This window comes from Anarhichas minor, unplaced genomic scaffold (genome assembly GCF_050575085.1).
Source record: "Anarhichas minor isolate MPS153535 unplaced genomic scaffold, ASM5057508v1 ptg000021l, whole genome shotgun sequence".
NCBI lineage: Eukaryota > Metazoa > Chordata > Actinopteri > Perciformes > Anarhichadidae > Anarhichas > Anarhichas minor.
The window spans coordinates 1,485,416-1,505,831 of record NW_027466467.1 but is presented as its reverse complement, the minus strand read 5'-3'; the positions used below and the strand labels follow the sequence as shown (position 1 = coordinate 1,505,831).

At 41.7% G+C, this 20,416-nt stretch overlaps 1 protein-coding gene across 1 annotated transcript in view; it reads right to left on the bottom strand.

Moving 5' to 3' along the window:
* grm7 (glutamate metabotropic receptor 7) overlaps window positions 1-20,416 on the bottom strand; it is a 214,091-nt gene that overhangs the window by 6,908 nt on the left and 186,767 nt on the right. The window lies entirely within an intron of this gene.

The window sequence follows — 20,416 nt, the reverse complement described above, 5'->3', positions numbered from 1 at the left end:
AGAGTAACTCAGCTAAATATACGTTTAAACACAAAACTAAATGCGATGCAAACGGTCTGCCACTAGTCTTTTGCATTTAAACTATTAATTGACCGCTGCTTCTCTGTCAGGCTGTCAGAGCTACGCTACCATGGAGCCCACACTGTCACTAACTGCACTCACTGGATGAATATTATCTAGTTTTTGGACAAAAATGAAGAAGCGATTTCAGACAGAAGGGTCTGCAAAATGTGTTTGAAGGATGTATCCAGGGTGTCAAAGTGATTCATCAGTGAAAAGATAAAGATAGAAGCTAAAGCTACAGATCACAGTCTTAAAGTAGCTCTTTATTCACGGTTACAATCATTAACATGTAAAAGCAGCATGTAGCATAGAAGTGCTAATGCTAGTTAATGACATGCTAACGTACTCTAATGTTAGCTCCACAGGTGTTCAGGTAGAAACGTAACGTTTTAGAAACATTTATCTCCTTCAACCTCTCCGGGTAACGAGTATCACGATCACACAACGTTTAACATGACGAGCTCCACATCCACTAAACCAGCCTGAACATGAAGACCATCTGAGACCACTGATGAGAGTCTACGGAGCAGAGACGGAGAGTTATTGGACCCTGGTCAGAGCTGGATGATGCTACGCTAGGATTGGCCAGTCTGCATTTGAGGGGCGGGACTTAACAAAGGGTCAATTAAGATTGATGAAGATGAAGCGTTTTTGAGAATCGATACATTATCACAAAACATAACACTGCGACCCTCTAATGTATCGATGGTTTATTTTTCCCGAGTGTCCATTTTGAGCTAATTTACGCTCATAGTTCTTACTTCACTATATTTATCTGAGAGCTGTAGTTACAAGTTTCTTTGTTACAGATTACACTTTTCATTATAAATATCAATAAAAGCTTATCAAATTACAAAACATGTAGATACAAACTTCTGACTGGAAGTGTCTTGTTTTATCAGATCAAGCTCTCAGACACAGCAGCTGTTTGTCTGTCTGATATAAATCAGTGTGATAAGATGACTCGTCAGATACGGAGGAAAAATACATCAGAAGATTCAATTCATCACATCGCATCTTTTTTTAAATATAATTTGTGTCGTTGCATGTCTGTGCTTTACAATGTGAGTGTGTTGTGTCTGTAGAAGCACGTGTACGTGAGTTTTCAGTAAGTGTCACTAGATTGGTGTTGGAAAGACCAAAAATAAGAGATATAAAAGACAAAGTATGAAAGGAAACTGAAGATGCTGTAATCAGGACTCTCCTTCCCTCCATCGGGTCAGACAGAAGACGCAGCAGGCCGGAGGATCCGAGGGAGGAAGAAAACAACGACCTAATCTTATTGTTTACTTGTTATCGGGCGATAAAGGCTAGGTGAGATTGTAGATGAAGCTGAGAGCACGACCACCGGCAAGGTTAAGTGCATCATTTATCTTGTCAGCCTCCTGTGAGTTACTCCGGTTCTGCATTTATCTAAAAAAAAAAACACACAGACGAGGAGCGAACCGGGCTTCAACCATCAGATTAAGATAACGTGTGCGTTTATCTTGGAAGAAAGACGGGGAATTAATTCCATATAAACATCCCCAGTGGTGAAATATACGTTTACCGAAGTACTGTCACTTTATACTTCTCCTCCACAACTCAGAGGGAAATATTGTTCTGCACTATTTATCTGTTTAGTCTGTGGAGGGAAAGAAAAACGTTATTTAATAATGATATTATTCATATCTGGCATTGCTCTGTTTTTCTATTCTGCTATATTTTCTAAGGTTATTCTTTACACTCTTTTAAATTGTATTTAAATGTGTCTTGTGCTTCTTCTGTTTTACTGCCTTTTATGTCTCATATGAAACATTCTGAACTCCCTTGTTGCTGAAAAGTGCTGCACAAATAAACGAGCCTTTTTCCAGTTGTTCTGTTGTGTGTACATTAATGTGAATAACAAACAAAATATTGCTCAATCAAATCAAAACAACGTGCCAAAAGTTCCTCTCAGGACCACAAACACAGAGAGACTTCCAGCGTCCCCGAATGCAACTTTCAAATCACATAAAACAAAACAAAATATATATAAATATATATACACATCTGGTCATATTTCTGAAAGCGTTTGTTCTGTCAGGATTAGGGTTTGAGAGGATTATAATAACCCGTGTCCCGGTGAATGATATCCGTTACGCTGTGGATCCTATTTCATTAATATACTCCACGTGTCTCCTGCTCATTGCTGCCGACAGCTCGTCTCTGATGAGGACCGTCTCAGTCGAGTCGATTCCAGCGGCACGTCTCACATTCAAGTCAAGACTGGAACCAAATCGAATCGTTATTAATCACTTACGGCTCAGCGTTTGTGCAGCAAACAAACGCTGTGGATCAGGAGGAAGTCGGTCTCTGTCCTTCAATGAATCAACGGGATTGTGACTGAGTTGTAAAATAAGAGACACCGACTGCACGAGGGACAACAACTAAGACGACATCACACACGTCATGAGATCCAAACTTCAAAAATACTGTCAATAAATACTCTGACGTTTAAAATTAATAACCACTGAATGTACTGAATGTACCTGGATACTAAAACGTAGTCTTCATATCTAATATCTGTTCTTATAGCTGTCTGTCTCTGTCTCCTCACATGTCTGCCTCTCTCATTACATGCATCACCTCACCTGTCAGTCTCTCCTCGCCTGTGGGTCTGTCTCCTCACCTGTGTGGGTCTCTCTCCTCACCTGTCTGTCTCTGTCTCCTCACCTGTGGGTCTGTCTCCTCACCTGTGTGGGTCTCTCTCCTCACCTGTCTGTCTCTGTCTCCTCACCTGTCTGCCTCTCTCATTACATGCATCACCTCACCTGTCAGTCTCTCCTCGCCTGTGGGTCTGTCTCCTCACCTGTGTGGGTCTCTCTCCTCACCTGTCTGTCTCTCTCTCCTCACCTGTGGGTCTGTCTCCTCACCTGTCTGTCTCCATCCTCACCTGTCTGTCTCTCTCATTACATGCATCGCCTCACCTGTCTGTTGGCTGTGATGTAGTTGTATTGTTTGTTAACTAAAAAGGATGTAGAAGAAGAGATTTAACAGTTGTTCATGTGGTCCAGGTGTCTCTATGGACAGACGTCTCCCCCTGGACAGCCTGTTGTTGTGGACACAATTTGTTTGTTTTTTACATTAAACAGCATTTAAAAAAACGAGACTGCTTCGTGTCGACAGCTTAACAATGCCTGCTGTTCTTGAGTCTGTGCTGCGTTAAAATAGAGGACAATGAGGTGATAAAAAAGGAAGTCCAGCAGAACTTCGTCCAGCTGCACCGCTCAGTAAAACATCTCTGATCTGATTCCAAAGACACAAATCACAGTTTCATTAGTTAACCGCTGTTAAAGCCGGAGTTCGAACACATCTCGCACCATCAAATGCTTTTATATCTCGTCTAATCATTTGTGTTTGAAGAGTTTGTGTCAAACCGTCTCAGCGGGGAGCGGCGGCGTGGGCGCAAACAAACTCCATTAATTAGATGTCCCTGGATCTGTGAACAGGGAGGAGGACTCATTAGGACTCTGCTCCGGAGCGGTGACAGATACCATCCAGTGTGGGAGGAGAAGACTCTGCACCTCGGTTAGTTTGCAGCGTGCTGGGAAAGTTCAACTCGTCAGCAACAGTTACACATCATTCTTCTGTTCTCTGCATTTTTAGCGGCTGTTAAAATAAGTGAATTCTAGTAATCAGATGATTATCTTGTTTGTTTTAAAACATAACTATTCAATAATTTAGCTTTGCCAATGATGTAACTTTGACAAAATATTTGAGTAGCCGGAGAAAGAAACAGCAGCAGTAGGCTAACCTGCATTCTCTCTAGTGACCACCAGGGGGCGACTCCTCTGGTTGTATAGAAGTCTATGAGAAAATGACTCTACTTCTCTCTTGATTTATTACCTCAGTAAACATTGTAAACATGAGTTTATGGTCTCAATCTCTAGTTTCAAGTCTTCTTCATACGACCAAGACGGCGAACTTAAGGATTCAAAACTGTGGTCCACAAACCGAATGGTGACGTCTCGGTGACTACGTCACAGTCTACGATTTGAATTCTCTTTTCCGTCGTTCATTTCAGTTCATCAGACTGGATGGTGGTGCGTCTCTGTCTCTGGGCAGGGCAGTGCAAATGTGGGGTTTTTTAGCTGCTAAGCTAACAGCTAAATGTGTTCTAACTGCTTAGCTTCAGGCGGAATAGGAAACGAATCGACTTTGGGCGGATGAGCCTTCTTTTTAAAATGTATAAAAAACATTGACGAAAACAATTCATGCATAAATAGATGAATCTGTTTCTGTCGCACAACACTAACATTTACTTGATGTGTTTTTCTTTTAACGTCCACAACATTACAACCACAGCTTATATAACTATCATGTTAACTATTCTTGGTGTGAGCAAGAAAAGCACGTTGCATTAAAAACACGATGAGACGAGGTCGCTGTAAGAGCTCAAACGATGGAAAACCATTAAATATGACATTTCTGTCTGTATTATTGTGAGGAAGGTTACCGTCTCCTCATCGCTGCAAACGGATCGGATGGGCTGTTCCTGTGTCATGGATGTCATTATTTATTCCCTCTGTAACGCCTCATATCAGCAAACTCTTCAAATGTTTCCACTCTGTTCTTTTGTGCTCGGATTGAAAGAGTCCATAAAACAGATGGAAACAGATTTGAAGTGTCACTGCAGGACTCACAGTAAAATTAACTGATGGAGGAAACGGCAAAATAAAACTCAACAACATGGACACCTGCTGATCACATCTGTCTTCATCCAGAGAATAAACTCACACTTTTACATCCAAATGTATCAAAGTGAAATATGAAGTTGAACTGGATTCCTTCTCATTATTGGTGGTGTTGATTTATAGATACTTTAGATTGTTTTGTATTGTTTTAAATCTGTCTAATATATATTAGTCTTCAATTCCTTATTGTCAATATCAAATAAATAAGTTATTAATGTTATAAAAATTTCACAACTGAGCAGGAAACCAAACTTATTCTTATTCATAACGGATTAATTATTGAAACATGTGTAACAGTGCTGCACCGTTTTACTGCACAGTCGATCAGCTCTTTGTTATTTCCATCACATCCACGAGGGCCGAATCTGCTGGCGGGAGGACGCGGTGTCATCTTATGAAAGCATTATGAGGAACACTGCATTTGGCCCCATATGGAGGCAAACAATCTACAGTATACCAACAATGATGTAACAAAACAATATCACGGCAGCGGGGAGCATCTGCTCAGCTGGACGTCTGAAATACATGCAGAACATATAACAAAGAAAAACAGAGCAACAGTCTTATCGACCGGCCAGAGAAAACGCTCTCAGACAGAAACTGCACCAAAGAACTAACAAGGTGTGATTTGGAAAATGTCCAAAATGTTTTCTCATTGTTCAAAATCAGTCAAAATAGATGAACGGAAAAAACACAAGGTGAGAAAAAACAAGAAGTGAATCAGGAAGCAAATATGAAGGAAATAATTAATCAAATTTTGCATCATTTTGTATACTATCTTGATGCTGAAGGTTTGCACGTGGGTAACGTTGTAGTTAACGTTGTAACACGAGGTGTACGTTGAAAACCGGTTAACATGGGGACCATGTCTATTGATGTTCTCCACTGCCCCGTTCTATTTAAAAGGAGAGATAAGGAGGATTATCTGCTCCAGTTATTCATCTCATGCCGTTGATGCTGCTCTAAATACACCGGCCTCTCGATTTGTAATTTGAGTAAAGGCTTGAGACACCATTAGGATATTGGAGCTGCATAGGAGGGTTTGCATGAAGCCGTGCATGATTATATTACATTTTTATAGCTCAGTGAATTCTGCTGCTGGCCGGAGCGCCGACCGTCTGAAGCTCTGCGTGCTTTCTGGATGTTGGACTGAATTTACATGAAGGAACCTGTGTTCACTGACCTACATACACACAGTCCTGTTCCAGCTGCAGAGGAGGTTTTAATATTCATTGGTTCAAATGTATGTGTGGGTCAAAGACCACATGGGATATTATAATTCAGATGAAATGAAACATAGCGTGCAACTTAATATAATCTATTATTACAGACGAGCAAAGACAGAAATGATACATTATTACATATTAATATATACATAATACGTAATATATATATATATATATAATGTTCATTGTGGAGTTTTAGTTTGTTAAGTTTCAGAGGGCTGACTGAGTAGAATGATTTACTAAATAAAAGACAAACAATCACTGTAATCGTTATTTTAAAAGATCTTCACCTCAATTCAATTCATGGTAAAGTATTTCAAACAATTCTGAACAAACTGCATATTACTAAGAACATAAACTGTTAATATGATACATCTAATTGTATTCTGTTGTCTATTTGTTGGTATATTGGTTTTAGGCATTTTTTAGATGAATATGCAAATACTCTTAACTGTTTACATTCCTGGCATCGTGTATTTGATTTGTGCAACTCCTTGATGATCTTTGTTGTTTATATATTGTGTTTTTTTGCACTTTGTAAACTTGTTTTGAAAAGTGCCATATGAATAAAGATTATTAAATATAATTAAAAAGTTGACAAATTTAACACTGCTGTCAATTTATTTTATTTTTGTCCTTTTATGTGCTGTACTATAGTATTTTTGTAAATTAAATTTTTTTTTATTTTTTATTCTTATTTATACATCACATTAATTTCTTTCAATTTATCTTCATTTATTGATCTGAAACAGACAAACTAGACAAGCAACGCCTGTTGATAGTCAAAACTTATTTTAGGGTTCGTGCTTTTAATTAAATCCAGTAGTTTCTCACTGAGTTGCAATTTCTGTTCGATCCATATTTTTTATACTTTTTTTTACCATTATTAACTTGTGTTTCTATCCTAAATTGGTAGACCTTCAGGATTTTTTGTTCTTTGTGTCCCCTTTTTTAATTGCATGTGTAATTGATTTGTTTCTCTAGTGAAGCACTTTGAGCTGCATCTCATGTTATGAAAGGTGTTGTTTTTTATTTTATTGTTATTTGTGCTTTGTGCTGCTGCAACAACCGGATTTGCCTGCTGTGGATCAATAAAGGTTTCTCTTATGTTAAATGTCCCTTTTTTCACTCCAGAAAGATGTCTTTCTTCATAAACATGAGGAACATGAGTGTTGCTTTTAGACATAACTTAAAATAAAGAAATGTGAATCCATCTGTTGCAATGCATCTTTTCCCACCGGAGGGCGACATGCTGAGTGGCCATCAGGACGCTGTCTGCCTGGAGCTCCTGATTGGCCTGTGAGTGCCGTCCCTGGTGGGTAATGAGTGGGATGACGTCGCTGCCGGGTCCCTGTAGTACACACCGGCCAGAGTGTCTGTCCCCGAAGTACACACAAAGGGTGCAGAGGTTACTCAACGAGGGCCGCCGCAAGGAGCTTATTGTTCCTGTTCAGCCCCCTGTGGGTTAAGATGGCCACCCCGAGGCCCTCTGTGGCCCCTGGCTGAATAATGATTATTCAAGTCTAATTAATATCCCTCAGGACACGGCCTGCTACCGTCACCATCAACATTATGGTACCTGTGATTAGATTTATTGCATGGCATTTATAATATTCAACGTGGATATTTCGTCTCTAATGGCTCCACTCTTACATCGTTGCCCTCCTTCACTCCTATAAAACATAAAGACTGTATCAAGTCAAGGGCGGCGGAGGTATTAAAACATCCTTCTGCTGCGGCTGAAAGCTTCACAGTCTTTAAGAGCATCTCGCACGACAACGAGAGTATAAAGAAAGCTGCAGAACTTGTTTATGATGATATGAGCTATTACTCCGCAAGACCCTCACTTGTGAAAGTGTAAAGATCTTTAAATGGAGTCCACAAAACAGCAGATGATGTAACCCCTGTGGGCACTGACATGGCCAGGACTGGACAGGTACACGTTTCAGTCGACAGAAGAGTGAATGTGGAGGAAGTGGGAGGGCAGTTAGAGACGAGAGCTGGTTTACTGTTTTACTGTTTCGTGTTGAGAATGTTGTGTCGGTGGACAGTCGTCCTGAACTTAACATCCCAAGTTAGAGCGTCTTTAGCTTCTGTACTACGAGTATTTAGTGAAATGAAAATTTTGAGTGTTGACGAGTCAAATCTTTTGCATTTGATCGGACCACTACAAAAAGGGTATTAGAGGGTATAGGGTATACAGAGATACAGAGGACTTTGGCTCCACCAGGCAAGCTAAGTGAAGCCAATGCTTATGTGCCTTAAAGCTGCATTCTCTCTAGTGTCCACCAGGGGGCGACTCCTCTGGTTGTATAGAAGTCTATGAGAAAATGACTACTTCTCTCTTGATTTATTACCTCAGTAAACATTGTAAACATGAGTTTATGGTCTCAATCTCTAGTTTCAAGTCTTCTTCAATACAGCATGATGTTCATTTAGTACATTATGGTCCATTTAGAGTCAGACAGACCATAAAGCAGGGGATGCTTTAGGGCGGGGCTTACAGTGATTGACAGGTCTCTACCAGAGACGTATACGGCGTCTCTATCAGTCCTCAGTCCAAATATGGTCACTTTAGTTCACTGGTTGCAAAAAAAAAAAAATGGCGACGGCCAAAATGCCAAACTCAAGCCTTCAAATTCGCAGTCCACAAACCGATTGGTGACGTCATAACGACTACGTCCACTTCTTACAGTCTCTGGCTCCACAAACCTCAATGTGGCTGAAAGTTGCAGATTGATTGATGGGTGGATTTCACGATATTATTGGTTGGTACCATGCTCACACAAGCACACGTCATATTGTGTTCTACAGGAAGAAAAGATCATTTGATTTTGACATTAAAATACAAAATGATGCATTCTCTCAATAAGCAAGTGGAATGGATTTGATAAAGAGAAAAGCGCAGACTGGATAAACCGACGCTCTCACTGATTTCAACACGGTGAAAGTGAGAGGGGGTCTAAACTAATCACTTAAAAAAATTGCGTTGAGCATGCAGCCATAAATGACCACCCAAAATGTATATTCAGTTTGGCGCAGCAGTACGCGAGAGTAGCCGTGGACAGACACATAGATGCACACGCTCACATGGGACTATCTCATAATCGCCTGGCGGAGCTAACAATAATAGAGAAAGTGTGGTGAACCCCGCGGCGAGGTGAAACAGCAGCAGAAGTTTAAGTGTAAGAGTTGGTAAGAGAGTAGACGGCGGCTGTGAAACGGGAGCAGATAGAAATTCGGCTTACAAGAGAAAGTTTGTGACTGAAGGGCGAGTTGGAAAGAAAGACAGGCAAGAGGAGAGTGACAGCGAGAGAGAAAGAAGGAATAAGGAAGGAGGAGGTGAAGGCGTGACAGGGCTGTGATAGGGAAAGAAAGGGCTGGCAGAGCCGAGAGAAAGAGCCGGAGGACGACGAGCGAGAGACGAGTGGTGAGAAAAGGTTAAGTGGGATGAGACAGCGGCGGAATAGAGAGTGGAAAGCCAGGTGAGATGAGAGAGCTGTAAATGATGAATGAATGAGAGAATGGCTGAGGAGTCAGAGAGAGAGGAGAGGAGAGAGAGAGAGAGAGAGAGAGGAGAGGAGAGGAGAGAGAGAGAGAGAGAGGCTGGCAGGTTTTTAAGAGGCCTCGGACAGCAGCGGAAGATTGATGGCAAAGTCAGAGAGTCGCTCATGATAAAAAAAAAAAAAGATGTCGGGGAAAGTCGAGAGAGATGGATGAGAGGGGTGGAGCAGTAGAAGGGGGAGATTGTAGAGGAATGAATGAGAGAGAGAGAGGGAGGAGGAGGAAGAAGAGGAGGAGGAGGAGGAGGAGGAGGAGGAAGAGGAGGAAGGGGTTTAACACAAGGAAAAGAAACAGAAACTACGAGAGGGGATGATAATAGATTTAAATTGCAAAAACAAGGAAAGACTGAGAGCGTGCAGTAGAAATACTACAAGTATTAATATAAATACTCCTGCTGCTGTTGTTAAGCTAGTAGTTTACACTCTTACATCCTCCCACCACTCATCCATATTCACTAATCTGTCACTCTCCACGTCTGCTGCAGCTGAGCTAAGCTAAGCTAACAGTTGAAGCGGTTCTGACCCCTGGGGGTCTTTTTCCAATTCCGGTCTTTAATCAATCAGTTCTCAATCCCCAAAACGATAGACCCCTTTACACCACATGATGGCAACGCAAGTAGTGTTTCGCCCCACTCATCCACACGACTTAGCAAGCTTTAAACGTAGAGTTAAAACTGTTAGCAGCTCACAAATGTTTGGCGCAGCAATCGAAAACAGACTTAGCCAAACCGCAGGAAAGGTAAGATTTATGCTTCATCATCTCAATAAATCTTCTCAAAATGTATTTTTCTTTTTACTTTTACTATGTTGCACCAAACTTTAAAACTAGATTAAAAATAAGAGCTCTCTGTAAAAGTTATAATAGTTTTTTTACGATTATAAAGCATGACTCACTGTAATTATGTTGCATCAAAACTTTAAGACTGTGATCCAGTATTAACTTTAGAATTTGACTCTGGATTTACTTCATTTTAAACCTAGTTTACTATAACTGATCATTAAAGGAATGCTTGTCGGAGGTGTTCAGCTGCTCTTCAAAGCATCTCGACCTGAGTCACGTTATATCTGCAGGTTGAACACATCGCACACGTATATATTTTATCTGAACAAAATCTTTCAGCGTGTTTCTCTGACAGTAATTAAAAATGATTTCGCTCCACAACAAGAAAACCATGAGTGTTTTATTTTATTAAATGTAATAATTCACTTCAGAAGACTATAAACACCATCTCATGTGTTCTAGGTGAGTTCACACTTTGCAATGTTCATTTAGTGTTTCAGTCGTCACAGAGGGAATTCATAATGGTACGTTTTATTGTGGAAATCATCGCTTAATGTCTTTTTTCCCCCCAATATAATTTTTTGAGAAAACACTTATTGATTTTACAATAACCACCGTGCCATATGGCTGATAGAGGAATACACAGCGCGCACATCACGGGGATATGTTGGCGGCTTCTTTTTCATCTCACTGCGGGTGAACTGCTCTGCAACAAAAGGGCAATTTACAGCAATCACTGTTTGTCTGTGAAGAATGATTTGTGCGATTGACTCCATTTAAAAAGGCAATAAAGGCTCCGCTGGAGAAGGAATCTAGTTTCATCAACGGACCACGAATTCCAGGGATGTGTTGGGGCGACTGCACGGCTTCGTTTTAAGCGTGCGAGTCTCACTGAAAGAGAAAGATGATAGAAAACGACATAAAGTACAAAAGAGGTGTTTCTTCATTTTACGCCATCGTTCATGAAGCAACATGAGCGTTGGAAATACAAAAAGATCACCTGAGATGTAACGCGGCTACTTTCAGTCTAAAGCAGACAACACAGCGTCATCTGAACGAGCTGCAGATGTGAACTCGTGCTGTAAAACATGTAAACGTCTTTAACGTTAGCTATAATATAAACGTGTCTCCTGATGAACGGACAGACGCGTCCACAGCTTTCTGAATGGACACATTGGACAACCTCGCTCGAAGATGCGTGAATAAGAAAATAAGTGCCGTGTATTATTTATTTATTTATTTATTTCCAGCAGAGGTATATTTCCTGCTGACAGGGGGGGGGGGCAGTCACAATAACAGGTTGAGTCTTTTAATCTCCTCCTATTTTCCTCCCATCCTCCCCCACTTGTCTGCAGGAGCTTCACTCACACTCACACACACACACACACACACACACACACACTCACACACACACACACACACACACACACACACACACACACACACACACACACACACACACACACACACACACACACACACACACACACACACACACACACACACACAGACACAAAGACTCACACACACACCGACACACACAGATCCAGCTGCTATAATGGACCCATGCCATAAATCATGCTGCTGCTTGTTCTCACACGGTGTGTGTGTGTGTGTGTGTGTGTGTGTGTGTGTGTGTATTGGTCGGTGTAGTTTTTCTCTACATGTGTGTATTGTGTGATTGTATGGATGCAGTGTGTGTGTGTGTTACTTAGCACTTAAATACTTCGGTATGACTGTGAGAGATTATCGCTTATTGTGATATTATAACCCTGACAATGTAACTAGCGTAAATAAATAACAACTGCCTGTAGTGGACTTCCTTACATAATGCTCTGTAACGAGCGTACAATAAACATTTAGTTTAGGTTTAATACGGGACACGCACAGCGTTCTCCTGGGTGAAAGTCGTGTGTGTGTTTGACGTGTCTAACATCTCCTGCTCTTCGTGGACGCTGTTGCCTCAATCAGCATTTATATTCCATTAAAACACATTTAGCTGTTGAAGCTTTAATTTCTCACAGTGACTCCACGAGATCATTTTCACACCATTTCCATGATGTAACGTTATTAGACTGTTGGGAATCTCGCTAATTGCTATTTGCTCTCAGGCTGCGTGTAAAGAGACGTTGACGCATCAAAAAGTTGAGTGAACATTGGAAATGCACAGAGAGACTGTTGTTCAGGTTATGACTGTGAGATGAGTTCTAAACCTCTCGTGAGAAGACGGAATTTTCGAAACTTGATCAATTAAAAAGTGTCACTCTGAGGATTGTTGTCCAGCTCGGACTGATCTCCTCCTCTGAGCTCAGGCGTTTCCTGTTCTGTGAAATCATCTGAGAAAACATTCACCTTTTCACTGTGCACATGTGCAACTTTATTGTTTAACAACTGGTCCACTCAAACAGCCGTGCTGCTCATCTCCATGTTTCCATTCAGGTGCTTTAAATGCGTGAAAGCTGCTGGACGCTCTAAACAGCAGCAGCACATTTACAGCACAGGACTCCAGACTGTGTCTGCAGAGATGAATAACTCAGTGATTTATGTGAGGCTGCTGCACAGCTGGGCCCCAACCAAGAGGTCATGTTCCTTACCTTGGCAATGATATTAAATACAACCTCAGATCACAGGGAGCAGCTGCACCCCTGACAAGTGGGAGGGTGTGTGTGTGTGTGTGTGTGTGTGTGGTCCGTTTTCAGGTTCCAGAGCTACTGAACGGTGACTCTGAAAGCTCAACAGACTGCAAGTTAAGAAAATAATAATAAAAAAAGATCCTGACCAATAAAACAACAAAAGAAGGCAGAAAACCGGATTTGGGTGTATTTTCTGTCTTTCGTGGTGTTTTCTGTTTTTAAGGGTGTATTTTCTGTATTTGGTTGAATTTTCTGTATCGGTGGTGTTTTTCTGTTTTCAATTGTGACTTCAGTATTTCTTACTTTTTTCTCTTTATTAAATATGTGTATTTAAAAGGTCCCTTCTTCCTCTAACTAAACAAATTGACAGCAGCAACGTCCTGGTTCTGGTCGATATTTTACTTTGACCTTGTTGTGAAAAGTTTTTACTGCAAAATCTTTCTACCAAAGAAAAAATAGTCGCCAGCGAGGCCAGTGAGTAACCAGTGAGGTCAGTCTGTTTCTGAACAGAAATGTGTCTTTCGAAGTATTTTAATTGACTTTTTCTCAAAGCTGCTGGCAGCACAAACATTCCATTCACTCCTATTGTGTCGGGGTCCGACTACAGTTACAAAATTGAAAAGAGTTATTTCTCTCTCTTATTTTTGGTCATTTTGGTGATCACAACATCCTTTCACAAGAAGAAGAAGAAGAAGAAGCCGAGCAACAGCAACAGTCATGGCAACTAAACAAAAAAAGAACAGAACACACGAGAGTCTGGAGGGATGACAGCGTTGCTTTGAGGAGAGGAGTAAAGAAAGGCAGAGAGGAGAAGACGATAAATAGGAAGTGATGACAAGCGAGGAGCGAAGAGGGATGAGGAGGAGGAGAGGGATGAGGAGGAGAGGGATGAGGAGGAGGAGAGGGATGAGGAGGATGAGAGGGATGAGGAGGAGAGGGATGAGGAGGAGGAGAGGGATGAGGAGGAGAGGGATGATGAGGAGGAGAGGGACGAGGAGGAGGAGAGGGATGAGGAGGAGGAGAGGGATGAGGAGGAGAGGGATGAGGAGGAGGAGAGGAGAGGAGACAGGCAGAAAACACAAACATTAATGGATGCCATAAAATGCATGCTGCATGAAGAAATGATATTAGCATTGCAAACATTATCCTCCTCCTCTGGTGCCTCCACATACCAGCGGATCTACCTTTTTAAAACACACTTAATTAAATCAACGTGGACGGCGGCAGTTTGAAGCCTAAATGACGAGAGCGAGCCTCCGCTGTGTGACCTCGGCATGTCACACGGGGAGATGCTCGGGTCTCCTGGGAAAAAGAGCTCTTCGGAAGGTCGAAGAAAACACTTTTCCTCCGGCTGATTTATTCATGAAGTGCTTAACACATCAGCAGATTTCGGGTCTTTACATCGCGTGACGCCAAAGTCATCCTAAATGCTGACACAGCATTTAGGATGTCAACCGTGTAGCAAGAGCCCTCCATTAAAAACAGCTACGCGGATACAACCCATTGTTAAACCCATTGTTAAACCCTGTGATGGTAAATCATTTATGTTTTTAATGCGTGTGGATGAAATCTAGTTTTTAACTACGGTGGAGTTTGATAGCAGCTGTTTTTCATGACACCGACAGACCTCAATATTCATGAAGCTTGTTTATTTGTGTGCGCTTCTTGTTGTGTTCGAGGGCTGTTGACTGTAACGGGGTGAAGGCGAGGAAGAGTTGAGGGAACCAACGGACAAACATCTGTAGACAACGAAACAAAATTGAGATTGTTCTCTCAAGACGATAACATCATCGCTTCAGCCAACGGCCAAATACGAAGACTCAAGACATATACAACAATCATAGTTATATATATGTATATATATATATATGTATATACATATATACAGATATACAGATACATATATACATACTACAGTTGAAAAGTTATGAATCAGCTGATTGATGTTTTTCTTCTTTACTTCAATGATAACTATTTGAACAGAAGTAAAAACAGTAAAAGTAATTTTGTCCCCAGAAGAGGAATTAAATGATTCGTATAAACTTCCATATTTAACCCAAATACACATTTTGATTTTGAATTTGTTCTCCAGTCCAGAGAAGCGTCGGTGACCATCGCTCCGTGTTGAACTCTACATATTGAGTTAGTCTCTCTGAAGTCCACTCAGCGGTGAGACTGAGGAGCTTTGAACTGTGTCTGAATAAGAGCTGCACTAAAGCAACACGTTGCCTGTTAATGGTGAAAGTTGGTCCTATTTCACTATTTAACTCACGCACACGCGTCTCTGTCTGTCTGAATGTAAACACATGCTGCCTTCTGCTCTGTGATGATTGTAACAGTGAATCAAGAGGAACAGTGTTGTTCTGTGTGGTTCGGCGATGTGTTGCTTCACTTTCACACGTTAGCTTCTATCTTCATCGTTTCAACCTGTTTTCACTCAATCAGTCTCACATCCTGATGAATCCTTCAAACACACATTTATAGGCCGTTCTGTCTGCTTCTCTCTGAAGTCATCTCTTCCGTTCTTCCTAAAGATCACATGTAATCAGGGAGTGCAGTTAGTGACAGTGTGGGCTCCATGCTAACGTAGCTCTGACAGCTAGACGGAGTAGCAGCGAGGGGGGCGGGACTTAACAAAGGGTCAAGTGTCAGTCTGGTTGAACAGATTGCAGGCTTTTCAACAGTAGTATATAAATTATCAATTGTTTTATATTAGTTTTTTATTTCATTCTCGTGATGTGTGTTTTTCAATATTTCTCTCTATTTGATCTCTTTTGTAAAGTGTCTTTGAGTTTCTTGAAAAGTGCTTCCTACATAAACAACGTTTTTAATCTTTATATTTATTGCTGTTTTTAACCTCAAACTTGAATGTGTGTGTCGGGCTGCAGTTTAGTTTTCTTTTGATAAAAATAACAAAGTCAAGCTAAAGCTGGAAGATAAAGGAACATTTGTAGAATATACTTCAGTATTTGTTGATCTGAGGAGCACACACACACACACACACACACACACACACATCTCACCTGTCCTTTGTACATGCTTTGTGTCACCTGGAACATAAAGCACATTCTGTAAATTCTTAATCCTGAATGGGTTCTCCACTGAGTTCACGTCAGAGAACACACACACACACACACACACACACACACACACACACACACACACACACACACACACACACACACACACTACACTTCTGTTACATTTAGATACAGCAAATCCCTTTTCAGAGCCCAGCAGACCGCTTTATCAGTTTGAGAATGGGACCCTGTTCAGCACACGGGGGGCTAATCCCTCTGCATTATTTCGTATTATAAAACCTGCGCCCCGGCACACAGAGGTGGACGTCTGTGTGAGCGTCAATGAGCTCGTGTGACTTAAAAAAAGTAGATCTTTGTGTGTGTTGAAAACACTGTGCAGAAGTTAGTTTGAGGCTTATGACATCAGTTCAGTGAGGTTAAAAACAATGTATGAGCCACTTATCTGAGATAAAACGTATGTGGGCGCACAAGCTTTACGTATTGTTGTGTTTTACTGTAACGTATACGGATACAAATGTAACTGATCTTGCTGCTTGTGTCAGGCTCTTTCAAATCTCCAACACAAGGGGAGATCTCATGTATCGCCGAATAAAGTCATTCTTCACCTGAAATCCTGGTTCCCTCAGCCGCCACACTGACATTTTTCTGTAACTAAATTGTCCTTTAATCTTTTCCTTTTATTATAACGGCATCACCCTATCACATTGTGAACAAGAAGAGTTGCACATATGTTTATGATCATGAGCTCATTACATCACAGAGTCTCCATAGTCCAAACCGAGAACTTTATTGTTTCTTCAACTTTGACGAAGGCGACGCAAACCAGGTGCACTTCTTCTGTTCTTATATTTCACAATAAAGGCCCCAAAACATGTAATATTCTTCATTTGTCCCACCCCCGCTGTATTAATGCCTTCACACTTGTCATTTTAAGTTTGTCACGCACACGCACGCACGCACGCACGCACGCACGCACGCACGCACGCACGCACGCACGCACGCACGCACGCACGCACACACACACACACACACACACACACACACACACACACACACACACACACACACACACACACACACACACACACACACACACACACACACACACACACACACACACACACACACACACACATACACACATACATACATACATGATTTAATGTGAATTCTTCTTTAATATTTCTAAGATCGGATTCTGAATTCTTTCTTTAGACAACTAATAATGGAGGGTCCGCTCTCTATATACCCCTCCCCCCCCCCCCCGTGGGCCTCACGAGTCCATATTTACAACCCTGTGTTATCACATAAAATCCAGATGAGATTTATGACTCTTTCATTTACAGTCAGGTCACATATCTGCGTCTCTGTTGGTGGGATCATAAATCTTTCTGGGCTGCGTGTACTTCAGGGTCGGCCCTCCTCTCGTCCAGAGGGAGGTGGTGATGCTCCTCCAAGTGAGTGTATTTAACCAATCAGACAGTGAGTGGACATTTAAACATCTGGAATAGACTCGAGCAATCAAAATTTCTTGGATGCATTTACACTATTTTTATAGATCAACCCACGACATTTCACTTCCGTAGTTATTTTAACCCAAACGACGATCTTTATCTGAACCTAACTAAGTGGTTTTGTTGCCCAAAACTAACTGAGTTTCCCGTGAAGACAGAGTGTTATCTTAAAGAGACGGTATCGGAAAATAACACGTGCTGCTGGCTTTTGTAGTCAAACCTACAAAAAAGTAACTTTTCGTAGGATGTCACACGAACTGTTCCACCACAGGAATTTGTTCCTTGCTCCAAAAAAACCCATAAAATATAAAAATAACAGCAACCAATTGTTAGTGAACATGTAGATTCACAAGCAGATAGAACAGTCTGTTTTATCGTCATGAGTTCCAATATACAACTTTAACTGCACATTTCATCCCTCAAATAATTCAACTGTAAAGATTTATTAGTAAATGTGGTTATTTTTTTCAGTTATTGGCCATTCAGCTTCAGCTCGCTACCATAACATTATACAAGAATCTAATACGCTGTGTGGCTCTAGGATAAAAACAACAGTATTACAACCTTTTTTTAAACACGTATGCAATATCTATAACCTGGATCCTTAAATCACTTATGACTCATGCGGCTATTTTTACATTCAGTTCGATCTTTTGTGCCCTTTTGGTGTCGGTGCTGTTTATGTGCATGTTGGTGTGTGTTCATACACGAGTACGCGGTCGATAAGAGTGCATGTTCTGTGTTGGTTCTCTCTCATTCATTAGTGTCAGTTACTGCTGCACTTGAGCTGCTGCGTGGGTTTGTGTTTGTGCATTTTGTTTGCGTTTTGTTCCTGAAATTGGCCTCTTGAACGCAGCAGCAGCCTCCTTCACGCTCCTCCCCTCCCCTCCTCACCCACAGCCCTCCCTCCCCCCCTCCCTCCCTCCTGCCTTCTTTGCATCACTACGTTTGTGTCGTCTGTCTCTTCCCGGCTCTTCTCTCCCTCCTTCACGCCTGCTTTGCTCTCGGCCTTGCTGTCTGCCACTGTGTATGTTTGCATGTGTACGTTATGCGCTTCAGTGTGTCCATGCATGTGCGTGTGTCTGCCTGTATACCCTCAATGTGTGTGTGTGTGTGTGTTTGTGTGTGCAGCGTCTTCCTCTCTCCTCATTTGTATTCGGCTCGTCTTGGACCAGGTGGGTAATGACAAGCAGCAAAGGCCAGGATGTCACCGTTCCACTCAGCTGCTGGCTGGCTGCTGACGTCAAGCCTCTGCTACAGCACACACACTCAGACACACACACACACACACACACACACACACACACACATTGCTAAGTTTAAATAAGGCACTTAGCGCCGCCGTAAGATGTAGAAACAGTTTCTCTATCACGTAAAAACTCTGCGGTCGGATTCGGATCCGGCCAGCCACGTCTCTACATGTTTATTCAGTGATAGTTACAGTTCTCAATCCTACTCACGGGGCCGATTGAAAGAAGAGAAAACAAAACCGAACAAAGCAATCCCCAAAACAAAGCAGATCCTTATCACCGGGGTGAAATACGAATATTGCTTTCTTCTCACCCCGGAACCCGGCCGGCGAATCGAGGTTCGGCCCGCTATGGTTTTGGTCTTTAAAGTAATAAAATCCCAATCTCCAAATCCACAAGCAGTGGCTGATCTAATGCAACATGGTTACAGCAGTAAATACACAGAATAACAGGACTCAGCGGTCTGCGATGCTTGCACAATAACACGGTCTAGACACTACAGTAACTTAAACAAAACAAGCTAAAGGATTAACACACTAAATGACCTAATTAAGCCCAGACACCAGTTAAACTCGTACTATGAGAAGGTTTCTTTTGGTCGGATCGGTCCTTCGAGTGGTGAATGCACTCGGTTCGCGGCGCAAATCAGCCTCCGTCTCTGCAGAGAGGAGGCTGTCCTTGGGATGATTTGAAACTCGCGCTTGGTTTTATCAGATGCCTGTCCTCGGGTCATAAAACCGGTGAGGGGTCCCTTTTGGCCAATGAGGGACCAGAATTAAGTTTGGCTGGAACTCTGAGGTGTGGCACATTCCTTAGATCCCGAGTGTCCCATCTACCAGGATCAGGTCTCTTGTTAAACATCAGGCCAGCATATGCTCCTTTGTTTAAAAAGCACATGTGAGGGCCTTAGTGAGACTCCAACAACTGCATCCAACTCACCACCATATGCTGATCAGCTACAGCCACAGGGCTCTTTTGCTCAAGGTGTTCTGGTATCAGGTACATAAATACAATGGAACACGGTCTTGGGGGTGACAACACTTGCAAGACTGGACATGTGGATTGGGTGATTTGCCAAACAAGTGGCAGGTGAAGAAAGGTACTGATTCGGGATCAGTCCAGTTTAATCTACCACAGAGATGACCTAGTTGTAACACATATTTTTAAAGTTCTGTGCTTTGTGTATTTTCACTTCGTCTCTAGTTATTTGAGAAAATATGCATGTACAGCATTTACAGTTTGTAAAAAAACACTTGAGACACTCTCATCTGATTTAGTTTATGTTGATTTCTGCATCACTACACTGCACTCCTTTTTGATTGAAGGCAAATGTGCCAAATAACCAGAAAAAAAGAATTCCTTTGTGGACCTCAAACTTTTACAAGCTCCATCTAAACTGAACAACTAACCCAGTTAATGTTATTTCATGAGCTCCATGAAGCTTATAGTCTTCTGTAATATACTGATGAAATGAGAAAGTACCTGTTAATCAGTAACTTTTAGAGGTGTGGTAGGTGTTCTATTGAACTTTGGAATGGACACCTCACCTTTGGAATGGATACCTCACCTGACTCACGTGAGACGAACTACGAAACAGTTTGTGATTCTTCCTCACTAAAGAGACACACAG